Source organism: Microtus oregoni, unplaced genomic scaffold (genome assembly GCF_018167655.1).
Source record: "Microtus oregoni isolate MIOR12 unplaced genomic scaffold, Mior012 000000F_ref0000247, whole genome shotgun sequence".
Taxonomy (NCBI): domain Eukaryota; kingdom Metazoa; phylum Chordata; class Mammalia; order Rodentia; family Cricetidae; genus Microtus; species Microtus oregoni.
Window position 1 is genome coordinate 36,739,194 of NW_024543059.1, and position 14,433 is coordinate 36,753,626.

Consider the following 14,433-nt stretch of genomic DNA (forward strand, 5'->3'; position numbering starts at 1 on the left):
CCCAAATAGGAAAGAATATACCTTCTTCTCTGCAGCTCATGGAACCTTCTCAAAAATTGACTACATAGTCGGTAACAAAGCAAACATCCACAGTTACAAAAAAATATTAGTAACCACCTGTGTCTTATCAGATCACCATGGATTAAAGTTAGAATTCAACAACAATGCTACCCCCAAAATGCCTACAAACTCATGGAAACTAAACAGTCAACTACTGAACCATACCTGGATTAAGGAAGAAATAAAGAAAGAAATTAAAGTCTTCCTGGAATTCAATGAAAATAAAGAAACAACATACTTAAACTTATGGGACACTATGAAAGCAGTCCTAAGAGGAAAGTTCATAGCACTAAGTGCCCACTTAAAGAAAACAGAGAAAGCTCACATTGGAGACTTAACAGCCCAACTGAAAGCTCTAGAAAAAAAAGAAGCAGACTCACCTAGGAGGAGTAGAAGACTGGAAATAATCAAACTGAGGGCTGAAATCAACAAAATAGAAACACAGAAAACAATCCAAAGAATCAATGAAACAAAAAGCTGGTTCCTGAAGAAAATCAACAAGATTGACAAACCCCTATCCAAACTAATCAAACGGCAGATAGAGAATTTGCAAATTAATAAGATCAGAAATGAAAAGGGGGACATAACCACAGACACAGAGGAAATTCAGAGAATCATTAGATCTTACTACAAAAGCCTATATGCCACAAAACTGGAAAATGTAAAGGAAATGGACACTTTTTTAGACAAATACCATATACCAAAGTTAAACCAAGGCCAGGTGAACAATCTAAATAGACCTGTTAGTCGTGAAGAATTAGAAGAGGTTATCAAAAACCTCCCTACCAAAAAAAGCCCAGGACCAGATGGTTTCAATGCGGAATTCTACCATAACTTCCAAGAAGACCTAATACCTATACTCCTTAATGTATTTCACAATATAGAAACAGAAGAGTCATTGCCAAATTCCTTTTATGAAGCTACAGTTACTCTGATACCAAAACCACACAAAGACTCAACCAAGAAAGAAAATTATAGACCAATCTCACTCATGAACATCGATGCAAAAATCCTCAACAAAATACTGGCAAACCGAATCCAAGAACACATTAGGAAAATGATCCATTATGATCAAGTAGGCTTCATCCCAGGGATGCAGGGCTGGTTCAACATACGAAAATCTATCTATGTAATCCAGCATATATATAAACTGAAAGAAAAAAACCATATGATCATTTCATTAGATGCTGAAAAAGCATTTGACAAAATTCAACACCCCTTTATGATAAAAGTATTGGAGAGATTAGGGATACAAGGGTCATACCTATAAAAAAATAAAAGCTATATACAGCAAGCCGACAGCTAACATTAAATTAAATGGAGAGAAACTTAAAGCCATCCCACTAAACTCAGGAACACGACAAGGCTGACCACTCTCGCCATACCTCTTCAATATAGTACTTGAAGTTCTAGCAATAGCAATAAGACAACATAAGGGGATCAAGGGGATTCGAATTGGAAAGGAAGAAGTTAAACTTACATTATTTGCAGATGATATGATAGTGTACATAAGCGACCCCCAAAACTCCACCAAAGAACTTTTACAGCTGATAAACAGCTTTAGTAATGTGGCAGGATACAAGATAAACTCCAAAAAATCAGTTGCCCTCTTATACACAAAGGATATGGAAGCAGAGAGGGAAATCAGAGAAGCTTCACCTTCACAATAGCCACAAACAGCATAAAATATCTTGGGGTAACTCTAACCAAGGAAGTGAAAGATCTATTTGACAAGAACTTTAAGACATTGATGAAAGAAATTGAGGACTATACCAGAAAATGGAAGGACCTCCCTTGCTCTTGGATTGAGAGGATCAACATAGTAAAAATGGCAATTCTACCAAAGGCAATTTATAGATTCAATGCAATCCCCATCAGGGTCCCATCAAAATTCTTCACAGATCTGGAGAGGACAATAATCAACTTTATATGGAAAAACAAAAAACCCAGGATAGCCAAAACAATCCTATACAATAAAGGAGTGTCTGGAGGCATTACCATCCCTGACTTCAAACTCTATTACAGAGCTACAGTGATGAAAACAGTGTGGTACTGGAATAAAAACAGAGAAGTCGACCAATGGAATCAGATAGAAGACCCGAGTTTTAACTCACAAACCTATGAACACCTCATTTTTGATAAAGGAGCCAAAAGTATACAATGGAAGAAAGAAAGCATCTTTAACAAATGGTGCTGGCATAACTGGATGTCAACCTGTAGAAGAAGGAAAATAGACCCATATCTATCACCATGCACAAAACTCAAGTCCAGGTGGATTAAAGACCTCACTATTAGTCAGAACACATTGAACCTGATAGAAGAGAAAGTGGGAAGTATCCTACAGGAGATGGGCACAGGAGATCGCTTCCTATGTGTAACCCCAACAGCACAGACTTTAAGGGCAACATTGAATAAATGGGACCTACAAAAACTGAGAAGCTTCTGTAAAGCAAAGGACACTGTCACCAAGACAAAAAGGCAACCTACTGACTGGGAGAAGATCTTCACCAACCCCGCAACAGACAAAGGTCTGATCTCCAAAATATATAGAGAACTCAGGAAACTAGACTTTAAAATGCTAATTAATCCAATTAAAAAATGGGGCACTGAACTGAACAGAGAATTCTCAGCAGAGGAAGTTCAAATGGCCAAAAGACACTTAAGGTCATGCTCAACCTCCTTAGCACTCAGGGAAATGCAAATCAAAACAACTTTGAGATATCATCTTACACCTGTCAGAATGGCTAAAATAAAAAACTCCAATGATAGCCTTTGCTGGAGAGGCTGTGGAGGAAGGGGAACACTCATCCATTGCTGGTGGGAATGCAATCTTGTGCAACCACTTTGGAAATCGGTGTTTCTGTTTCTCAGGAAATTCGGGATCAACTTAAACCCTGGACACAGCAATAACACTCCTGGGAATATACCCAAGAGATGCCGTATCATATGACAAGAGCATTTGTTCAACTGTGTTCATAGCAGTATTATTTGTAATAGCCAGAACCTGGAAACAACCTAGATGCCCTTCAATGGAAGAATGGATTAAGAAAGTGTGGAATATCTACACATTAGATTACTATGCTGCGGTAAAAAACAATGACTTCTCAAATTTTGCATGCAAATGGATGGAAATAGAAAACACTATCCTGAGTGAGGTAACCCAGACCCAAAAAGATGAACATGGGATGTACTCACTCATAATTTGTTTCTAGCCATAAACAAGGGTCACGGAGTCTACAATTGGTGATCCCAAAGAAGCTAAGTAAGAAGGTGAACCAAAGGAAAAACATATATTTGTCCTCTTGGCTATGGGAAGTAGACAAAATTGCCGGGGAGAAAATTGAGATCTTGGGGGTGGGGTGGGATGGGGGTAAGGGGAGATGGGGAGAGAAAAGTTAGAAGGGAAGGAGGTCGGGCCTTGGGAAAACAGGAGGATTGGGATAAAGGAAGGTTGGACAGGGGAGCAGGGAACCACAAATCTTAGTTAAGGGAGCCACTTTAGGGTTGGCAAGAATCCTGACCCTAGAGGGGCTCTCAGGTGCCCAAGCCGAGGTCCCCAGGTAGTTCCTTGGGCAGCTGAGGATGGGGAACCTGAAATGACCCTATCCTATAGCAATACTGACGAATATCTGGCATATCATCATAGAACCTTCATCTGGTGATGAATGGAGACAGAGACAGAGACCCACACTGGAGCACTGGACTGAGCTCCCAAAGTCCCAATGAGGAGCAGAAGGAGGGAGAACATGAGCAAAGAAGTCGGGACCACGAGAGGAGTACCCACCCACTGTGATAGTGGAGCTGATCTATTGGGAGCTCACCAAGGCCAGCTGAACTGTGACTGAAAAAGCATGGGATAAATCTGGACTCTCTGAGCATGGTGAACAATGAGGGCTGATGAGAAGCCAAGGACAATGGCACGGGGTTTTGAACCTACGTAATGTGATGGCTTTGTGTTAGCCTAGCCAGTTTGGATGTTCACCTTCCTAGAAATGGACGGAGAGGGGAGGACCTAGGACTTACCACAGGGCAGGGACATCTGACTGCTCTTTGGGCTGGAGAGGGAGGGGGAGAGGAGTGGGAGGAGGGGGAGAAGGATGGGAGGAGGGAGAGAAGGGTGGGAGGAGGGGGAGGGAAATGGGAGGCTGGGAGGAGGTGGAAACTTGTTTTTTTTCTTCCTTTTCTCATTAAAAAAATTTAAAAAAAGAAAAAAAAGAAAAGTAATAAAATGAAAAAGCAGAATTGTGAGGTAGATCTGAAGCTAGTGGATGATCTCTCCGAAATTAATCTGCTTGCTGCCTTTATAGGCATTACTTCTTTCATTCAATCCCCAGGAGTCTAAACAAATTTCAGGGACAGGGAGAACTGCAGGTCCCATTCTCTCATCCTGGTGGATGACAGATGCATCAGAAAGACAACATTCATAATTGTCACTTGATGGGCAACTTTGAGAAGAAGTATGTAGTAACCCTGGGTGTGGAGGTTCACCCTTGTGTTCCATATAAACAGAGGAGCTATCAAGTTTGATGTGTGAGAAACAGCTGGCCAGGAGAAGTTTGGGGCCTGCATGATGGCCACTGCCACCAAGCCTAGTATTCCATTATAATGTTTGCTGTGGGAACAAGATTTACTTGTGAAAGCAAACCTAATTGGCATAGATAATGGGTATATGTGAGTGAAAATATCCCCATTGTGTTGTGTGGCTACAATATGTCTATTCAAGAGGAAAATGAACGCATAATGTCATGTCTTCCATTTAAAGAAAAATCTTAAGTTCAGAGACATTTCTGCTTAAGTAAGACAAATTTGAAAAGCCCTTTTTCTTGCAAGCCAAAAAGCTCACTGGAGATTCTAAGTTGGAGTTTGTTGCCATGCCTGCTCTTGCCCCACCCCATGTGAGCTGGTTATGGACCAGCTTTGGCAGCACAGTGCACCTATGATTTAGAGGTTGCTCAAATGTCTTCCCTCCAGGATGAGGATGATGACCTGTGAGAAAGTGGGGATGGATGCCTGCATCCTCAGAGGTCCAGCTTTGCAGCCAACTGTCCTGTGATATCCCTGTGTGCCAGCTCACATAGCTATGTAGAATGTGTGATTTTCTTGGATGCTGAAGGAGACGAATGGGCTCCAGAGTAAATGTGGAATTTAGAACAAACCTTAGCTTTGTTTAGATTGAAATAAACTATGTGGAATACAGATGTTTACTTCCTGAACTTCAATGATAAGGCTGTGTGGTCACAATGAAATATTCAGTGGTGAGATCTTGTTTGTTATTCTCATCCCTATTCCCATTTTTTTAGAAACATAAAAACGTTTAAAATAATCCTAAAAAAATTGAAAAAGTCGGGTCTCTATTGGTGAAATATGTCTTTAATCCCAGTACTCAAAAAAAAAAGGGGGTAGATCTCTGTGAGGTCGAGGCCTGTCTGGTCTACAGTGTGAGTGCCAGGACAGCCAAGGTAAATGGTGAGAGCCTGTCCCCTAAATAAATAAAGAAAGAAATAGGAGAAAAGTAAGCTACGATATAGGGGCGGTTTGAGCTGTGTCGCATCGAAATTTGAAGGTGTTACTGCTAAAACGGTTTCTATCATTTTGATAAAAGGTTATAGGAACTCAAATCTCAGAAGCAGAAATCAGAATACCTAAGTTTCTGGGTGATACTTTCTGTCTCCAAATAGGCAGAAAGGAAATCAAAAAGGAAGATACTGTGGGTATTTTTCCTCAGAATTTTACCAGAAGAGAACCCCAACATTTGATTTCTCAGCAACATCTTCCTAAAGGAAAGGAGTTCATAATGTATTTAGAATGCTTCTGGTTCGTTCCAGGCCTGTTGTGTTTTATGTGTCTGGTCATATGTTTGTTCCCCATGCAAGTGGATGTGGTTTCCCATGGTTCTAACAGCTGTCTTAGAGTCACCAGGGATGATTAAACTATATTTCTTTCTACTGGGCAGCCTGAGTTTCCCAGGTGGCCCTGATAAGCAGAGAACCACCTTCTAGGTACCACACCTTGAGTACAGACCTTTTTAAAATTTTTATTGATTTTTATTGACCTCTACATTTTACTCTTCTCCTGTCCCCGCCTCTCCCCTCTCATTCATCCCTCTCCCAATGTCCTCAGGTTCTCAAATTACTCAGAAGATCTTGTCTTTTTCTACTTTTCGTGTGTAGTATGAAGGATCGGGCTGTGTCCAGCCACCTGGCTAGCTTAAACCTCAAAATAACAATGAAGAAATTTTATTAATTTAATTACTGCATGAAAATTATCTAGCCTGTTATTGGATAACTCTCACATATTAGTTTAACCCATCTCCATTATTGTGTTTTGCCACTTTACTGTGACTTACCAGCATGAGTCTACCCAGCGTCCATATTGGGAAGGAGAACCACAGTGTCTGCCTGACTCTGCTCTTCCTCCCATCATTCAGTTCTGTTTTACCTCTTACCTAAAATGCAGCCCTATCAAAATTCCAAGGCCGTTTCTTTATTCAACCTATGTAGGCAACACAAATATAGTAGGACCTCCTATACCATTTCCCCTTTTCTGTTGAACCAAAAATGAAAGGCTTTCACGTTAACATATTAAAATTACATATAACAAAACAGTTATCAAGCAAGAATTACAGTTACAATATTTATATCTATTTTATCTTTTAATATAACAAAGGAAAATGATAACTATATCTATTCTTCAAGTCCATCAAAGACTCCAGAAGGATATAGTATTGCCTAAGTAAACGAGAAATAAGCAACTTCCAAAACTCTAGAAATGACAGAGACAACTCGCTGCCTGGACAGTCACGCAAAGTTTTTCTGTACTGTTGGAGCATCCACCTTTGGCCTTCAGGCCCATAGTATCCAGCAGAGTTTTCCATGAAGCAGGAAATTTCAAAGACAGTTCATTCACTTTCTTCTGTGTTCTGCAGAATGTCTCCCAGACTCTTTCATGAATCAGGAACGCTGAAGGATCATCTGACCTTTAGGCAAGTTCACCAGTCCTCTCTCTGTGGGTTCTTTGTATCCAGTTTATGCACCAGTTCCGGCAAGAGCAGTTTCTTGCCCAAATGGATAACCAACTCTATAAGGAGCCTCTTCAATGCCCATCTTCCTCTTGAAGTAGATTGGTGCTGCCAGGAGTAGACGTGTTTCATTTTGTCATGCAAAGTCCTAAGCTATTAAAACATATTAAATGCCATATTTTGTAGTCTTTGAAAGATATGAAGAATGCCTATCTACCTGTAATATTGCTATATATCTAGAAAATCTAATGAACAGACCTATAAGCTTAATTATTATTGATGATTATCCATTAACAACCTATATTTCCTAATTATACAAATTTTTAAATGAACTGCATAATCACAATACCTTAATCAAGAGCAGAAATATACATATACATTTGATAAAATTGACCTTAGACTTGTATCAATAAATCAAGATTTACACCAATGCAGACTATTCATATCTATATCATATTCCACTTTAAATGTAAAAGAACATTTATAAACAATATTTGGGAATATGGGCATAGTTTTTTTTTCTCCAAACTGCTTTGTGCTGTATCTGGTGCTCTTAATCAAGTCTTTCATATTATATCCTGTATGCTAGGTTTATCTCAGTAGGCAGATGAGCAAAGTAAGTTTTTGAGGGTGTTCATAGCAAGCTTACAAAAGGACGTGGTCTATCATACTGTATTGGTCTAGAAGCAATCCACAGGATCACATATTCTGTGAAAACAAAAGAAGGACCTCTTTTTCAAAGCATCATATCCTTAGTCCCAAATTCTGAAGTCAAGATGTCTTTATAATATACATCCTGGTTCATCTTAGACGCCCACAGAATGAGATGTGCATCAGTACTTATCACCTTTACATTAAAAAAAATTCAAGGAAATCCCAATAATACATAGAATTCCGACTCTCTGTGAATTTTCCATTTTTATGTGGCTTATTTTTTTAATCTATGACTATTTGTACTCTATCTCTTAAAGATTTTACCCTTTTTTTTAAGTCACTAACCAAAATGATCAATGGGCCACTTTTTATTATTTCACCCTAACTCATTTTTCTTAACAAATTTTCCCTCCAAATCTTCAATTTGATTTTTTTTAAGAATGATTTTTTTTATTGAGAAAAGGAGGAAAAGAAAGAATAGAGAAAATAAGATGAAAGGATCAACTAGAATCCTCAAGTCCAAAGAAATAGAATGTTTTCTCGGTAAGTTTTCTTCTCTGCTTCCTTGGGAAGGTGTATTAAAATGAGATGGAAATAAACACACCTGTATCTCCACCCCCATTTTTTTCCTTTTTCCTTACAATGCCATGTAGTGAATTCTCTTTAAAAAGAAATTAAAGGTCTGTTAATCCCCCACAAAAAAAGACTTTCCCCTTTTATTAAAGCATTAACTTTATGACTTTCTATATTCTTTTTCTTCTCTCTCCCAAGCCTACGACTTTATCTAACACTATGACCAATTTAGAGGTCTTCATGTCTGAATCTCTTCTATTGCCTTGTCTTTAATTTTCTCCTGTCTTTTTTTTAGATATAATATTTTTATTACATAAGTATGAAGTAACTATTCGAGTATAACCTGCTTACAAAAATAAATTTGGAAGCTGAACTGAGCAACCCCATAGTTCTTAGTGGGTGTAAATATAACTTTGCATAATTTTCCAAAGTTAATCATCATCAAATATAGAATAAAAAATATCATAAGCTTGTTTACAAAAGTTAAATTTCCTTCATTTGTGGAAATTGTTTTTACTTTTGATTATTTCTGTTAATATCTTTATATCTCAAACTGAACATGTTCCTCACTTTGATTCTTCAAGAGAAAACTTCTTCCAACTATTCAGAAGAATGTAATTTTTGTTATGTTTAATCCACTGTAAATATGATTGTGTGGTCCTATAAAACAGTTTTTTAATGAAGTTATCTCAGTTGGTGAATTTTTATACTTAATCTAATTTATCAATATTTTGCCATCAAACATATCCAAATAAATATTGGAACATAGTATGTGCATGAGCATACACTCTGCGCATACACAAAAATACAGGCGCATACACACACATTATCCTCCAATATATATTACATGCATAAAAACAGGAAAATAAAATCCAACACTTCAAAACTGACAGTTTTCTAATTGAACTTGATCCCCCAGAAGAGACTTATCCTTTTCTTCTCTGCCCCAAATAAAATTTCTTCTTAGAGGAAGAAATAAATAGCCCATTTTTCTTTGAATTGAAGAGAGAAAACTTGTCCTAGGGAAATTCCCAGGAATCCACAAGGATGACCAAAGTTAAGACTCCTAGCAATAGTGGAGAGGGTGAGTGAAGTAGATTCCACTGTAGTCAGATTGGTGACTATCCTAACTACCATCATAGAGCCTTCATACAGTAATTGATAGAACCAGATGCAGAGATCCACAACCAAGCACCAGACCGAGCTCCGGGAATCCAGTCAAAGAGAGACAGAAGGGTTTATAGTATAAGCAAGAGAGGGGAGAAGGAAGTCTACAGAGAGAGCTGAACCAAGGTTGTGAAAATTGTGAACTTTAGACCTGCAGTTGTGGAGTCTCCATGTAACTGAACTAGGCCTTCTGCATGCGGAAGAAAGTTGTGTTGCTTGGCCTATCGCAGGAGCTCTTGGCAGAGGGACCAGAATCTCTCCCTGATGCATGAACTAGCTTATTGGAGCCCATTCCCTATGGTGGAATGCCATGCTCAGCCTTAAGATGGGAGGAGGAATGGGCTTGGCCCTGCTTCAACTGAATATGCCAGGTTTTATTGATTCCCCATGGGAACCCTTATACTTTGGGAGGGGCCAGTGAGTGGGCTGAGGGGAGGCAACAAGGGGGCAGAGGATTGGTTGGAATATAAAATGAAATTTAAAAAAGTGTAATAAAGAACATCCTTTAACTACCAATTTCAGTCCTTTTTACCATGTGGAAGGAAATATGCATATGGATTTCAAAGATCGTCTTGAAAGGTTACTGATATTTACCATTAGAAAAATAGGTATTTCGTATATATATGAGACAACCTTTCCTTGGTAAGATCTGGCCATTCCTGGAACTAACTTTACTATCTGTGTAGACCAGACTGGCCTCAAATTCAGAGATTTATCTTCCTATGCCTCCTATATGTTTTATTAAAGGCACGTGCCACCATTCCCTGCTCCGATGAATATTTTGTAAATGAAATTTGCTGTGTCATATGGTAAATATATTTCTCTATGTTTGAATATTTTCACATGATTTCTATAGTGGCTTCATCACTTACTATCCCACTGACAGTGAATGAAAGTTCCCCATCCTTATCAGCATGTGTTGTCAATTGTTTCTTTTGCTCTTTCTCATACTGGCTGGTGGGAAAAGAATTCTCAAGCAGTTTTAAATTTAAATTTCATGAGTATAAGTGATATATAACACTTTTTTTGAGATATATTTTTAGTTGTTTCTTTCTCAAAAATTCTCTGTTCAGATCCATTCCTCTTTTTTGAGTATACCACTGGGCGTAATTGAAGATTTTCTGCCATCTTGAAGAGCATTTAGAATGTTAAGCAGCTTGGTTGCAGCTGCTCTAGATTCTGGCTCCACCTCTCTCCAATTTCAAAATGGTGGATGTACTATTTCTGCAGCTCTGGAGCCTTCACGGAGTCACCAAAGTCAGACACGCTAAATCTTTCCTAATAAGCCACCACCTCGTGGTAAACAGACATTAAATGAAATGGGTTAGATCAAGATGTGAGAGTAGGCCAAAAAGAGGCTAGATATAATGGGCCAGACAGTAATTTAATTAATTTCTGTGTGGTTATTTCGGCAATAAGCTAGCCATGCAGTAGAATGGAACAAGGGGCCCGCGCTCCTCCTACCTCAGTCATGTAGATTAGATCTATATGTGTCTCTCTTAGGGTCTAGATTAGTTGGGATTGTGATTCTTAGGCTGGTTTTCTTTGCATTAAATTTAAAAATGATTTATGAGTGAGTACATATTATGTTTGTGTTGCTGGGTCTGGGTTACCTCCTTAAAAATGATGTTTCCTGATCAATCCATTAGCCTGCAAATTTCTTTTTTTTTTCCATTTTTTTTATTGAGAAAAGGAGAAAAAAAAACAAGTTTCCACCTCCTCCCAGCCTCCCATTTCCCTCCTCTTCCTCCCACCCTTCTCCCCCTCCCCCTACTCCTCTCCCCATCCCTCTCCAGTCCAAAGAGCAGTCAGGGTTCCCTGCCCTGTGGTAAGTCCTAGGTCCTCCCCTCTCCATCGATTTCTAGGAAGGTGAACATCCAAACTGGCTAGGCTCCCACAAAGCCAGCTCATTACATAGGTTCAAAACCCCGTGCCCTTGTCCTTGGCTTCTCATCAGCCCTCATTGTTCGCCATGCTCAGAGAGTCCAGTTTTATCCCATGCTTTTTCAGTCACAGTCCAGCTGGCCTTGGTGAGCTCCCAATAGATCAGCTCCACTGTCTCAGTGGGTGCGTACACGCCTCGTGGTCCCGACTTCTTTGCTCATGTTCTCCCTCCTTCTGCTCCTCATTGGGACCTTGGGCGCTCAGTCCATTGCTCCAGTGTGGGTCTCTGTCTCTATCTCCATTCATCACCAGATGAAGGTTCTATGGTGATATGCAAGATATTCGTCAGTATTTGCTATAGGATTGGGTCATTTCAGGTTCCCTATCCTCAGCTGCCCAAGGAACTAACTGGGGACCTTGGCTTGGGCATCTGGGAGCCACTCTAGGTTCAAGTCTCTTGCCAACTCTAAGGTGGCTCCCTTAACTAAGAATTGTGTTTCCATGCTCCCCTATCCAACCTTCCTTTATCCCAATCCTCTTTTTTCCCCAAGATCCCCCCCATTCTCCCCTTCTCCCTTTATTCTCCCCTACTCTCCTTACCACCATCCCACCCCACCCCCAAGATCTGTCATAATGGCTAAAATAAAAAAACTCCAATGATAGCCTTTGCTCGAGAGGCTGTGGAGGAAGGGGTACCCTCATCCATTGCTGGTGGGAATGCAATCTTGTGCACCCACTTTTGAAATCGGTGTTTCGGTTTCTCAGGAAATTCGGGATCAACCTACCCCGGGACCCAGCAATACCACTCCTGGGAATATACCCAAGAGATGCCCGATCATATGACAAGAGCGTTTGTTCAACTATGTTCATAGCAGTATTATTTGTAATAGCCAGACCTGGAAACAACCTAGATGCCATTCAAAGAAAAAATGGATGAAGAAAGTATGGAATATATACACACTAGAGTACTACGCTGCGGTAAAAAACAATGACTTCTCAAATTTTGCATTCAAATGGATGGAAATAGAAAACACTATCCTGAGTGAGGTAACCCAGACCCAAAAAGTTGAATATGGGATGTACTCACTCATAATTGGTTTCTAGCCATAAACAAGGGTCACAGAGTCTACAATTGGTGATCCCAAAGAAGCTAAGTAAGAAGGTGAACCAAAGGAAAAACATATAGTTGTCCTATTGGCTATGGGAAGTAGACAGAATGGCCGGGGAGAAAATAGCCTGCAAATTTCAAGCTGTTGTTACGTTTCTCTGCTATGCAGTACTCCATTTTGTAAATGTATCACATTTTCCTCATCCATTCTTCGGTCGAAAGGCATTTAAGTTGTTTCCAGGTTCTGGCTATGACAAACAATGCTGCTATGAACATACATAAGCACATGTCCTTTGGGTGCGATTGAGCATCCTCTGGATATATACCCAAAAGTGGTATTACTGCATCTTCAAGAACGTTCTTTTCTAATTTTCTAAGAAAACACACACCGACGTCCAAAGGGGCTGTACTAGCTTGCAGTCCCACCAGCAATTAAGGAGTGTTCCCTATACTCCACAACCTCTCCAGCATAAGTTGTCATCAGTATTTTTGGTCTTGGCCATTCTCACAGGTTTTAGATAGAATTTCATAGTTGTTTTAATTTGCATTTATCTGATGACTAAGGATGTTGAGCATTTCCTTGTCTTTCAACATTTTAGATTCCTCTGATGAGAGTTCTCTGTTTAGGTCTGTACCCCATTTTTTAAATTGGATTATTTGTTCTTTTGATGACCAATTTCTTGAGTTCTTTGTATATTTTGGAGATCAGACCTCTGTTTGATGTGGAGTTGGTGAAGATCTTTTCCCAGTCTGTAGGCTGTCCTTTTGTCTTGTTGAATGTGTCCTTTGCTTTACTAAACTTTTTATTTTCCGGAGTTCTCATTTATTAATTTTTTCTCACAATGTCTATGCTAGTAAGGTCATTTATAGGAAGTGGTCTCCTGTGCCAGGCATTCAAGGATACTTCCCAATTTCTCTTCTATGATGTTCAGTGTGACTGGTTTTATATTGAGGTATTTGATCCAATTTGATTTGAGTTTTGTGCATAGTGGTAGATATGTATCAATTTTATTCTTCTACATGTTCATATCCAGTTATGTCAGTATCATTTCTTTAATTTTATTTTTTATTTAAATCTTTTTTTATTGAAAAATGAGAAAAATAAACCAAGTTCCCACCTCCTCCAACCTCCCATTTCCCTCCCCCTCCTCCCAACCTTCTCCCCCTCTTCCCACCCTTCTCCACCTCCCCCCACTCCTTTCCCCCTCCCTGTCCAGTCCAAAGAGCAGTCAGGGTTCCCTGCCCTGTGGTAAGTCCTAGGTCCTCCCCCCTCCATCCATATCTAGGAAGGTGAATATCCAAACTGGCTAGGCTCCCGCAAAGCCAGCACATTACGTAGGATCAAAACCCCTTGCCATTGTCCTTGGCGTCTCATCAGCTCTCTTTTTTCGCCATGTTCAAAGAGTCCAGTTTTATCCCATGCTTTTTCAGTCATAGTCCAGCTGGCCTTGGTGAGCTCCCAATAGATCAGCTCCACTGTCTCAGTGGGTGGGTGTACCCCTCGTGGTCCCGACTTCTTTGCTCTTGTTCTCCCTCCTTCTGCTCCTCATTGGGACCTTGGGAGCTCAGTCCAGTGCTCCTGTGTGGGTCTCTGTCTCTATCTCTATCCATCACCAGATGAAGGTTCTATGATGATATGCAAGATATTCGTCAGTATTGCTCTAGGATACGGTCATTTCAGGTTCCCTATCCCCAGCTGTCCAAGGAATTAACTGGGGACCTCGGCTTGGGCACCTGGGAGCCATTCTATGTACAAGTCTCTTGCCAACCCGAAGGTGGCTCCCTTAACTATGAATTGTGCTTCCATGCTCCCCTATCCAACCTTCCTTTATCCCAATCCTCCTTTTTCCCCAAGTTCCCCCTTTCCTCCCCTTCTCCAGTTTCTCTCCCCATCTCCAATTACATCCATCCCACCCACCCCCAAGATCTCAATTTTCTCCCCGGCAACTTTGTCTACTTCCCATAGCCA

At 40.0% G+C, this 14,433-nt stretch overlaps 1 pseudogene; it reads left to right on the forward strand.

Annotated features, from left to right (window-relative positions):
- Positions 1-4,461: 4,461 nt before the first annotated feature.
- Positions 4,462-5,052, forward strand: LOC121460201 (annotated as a pseudogene).
- The last annotated feature ends 9,381 nt before the right edge of the window (positions 5,053-14,433 follow it).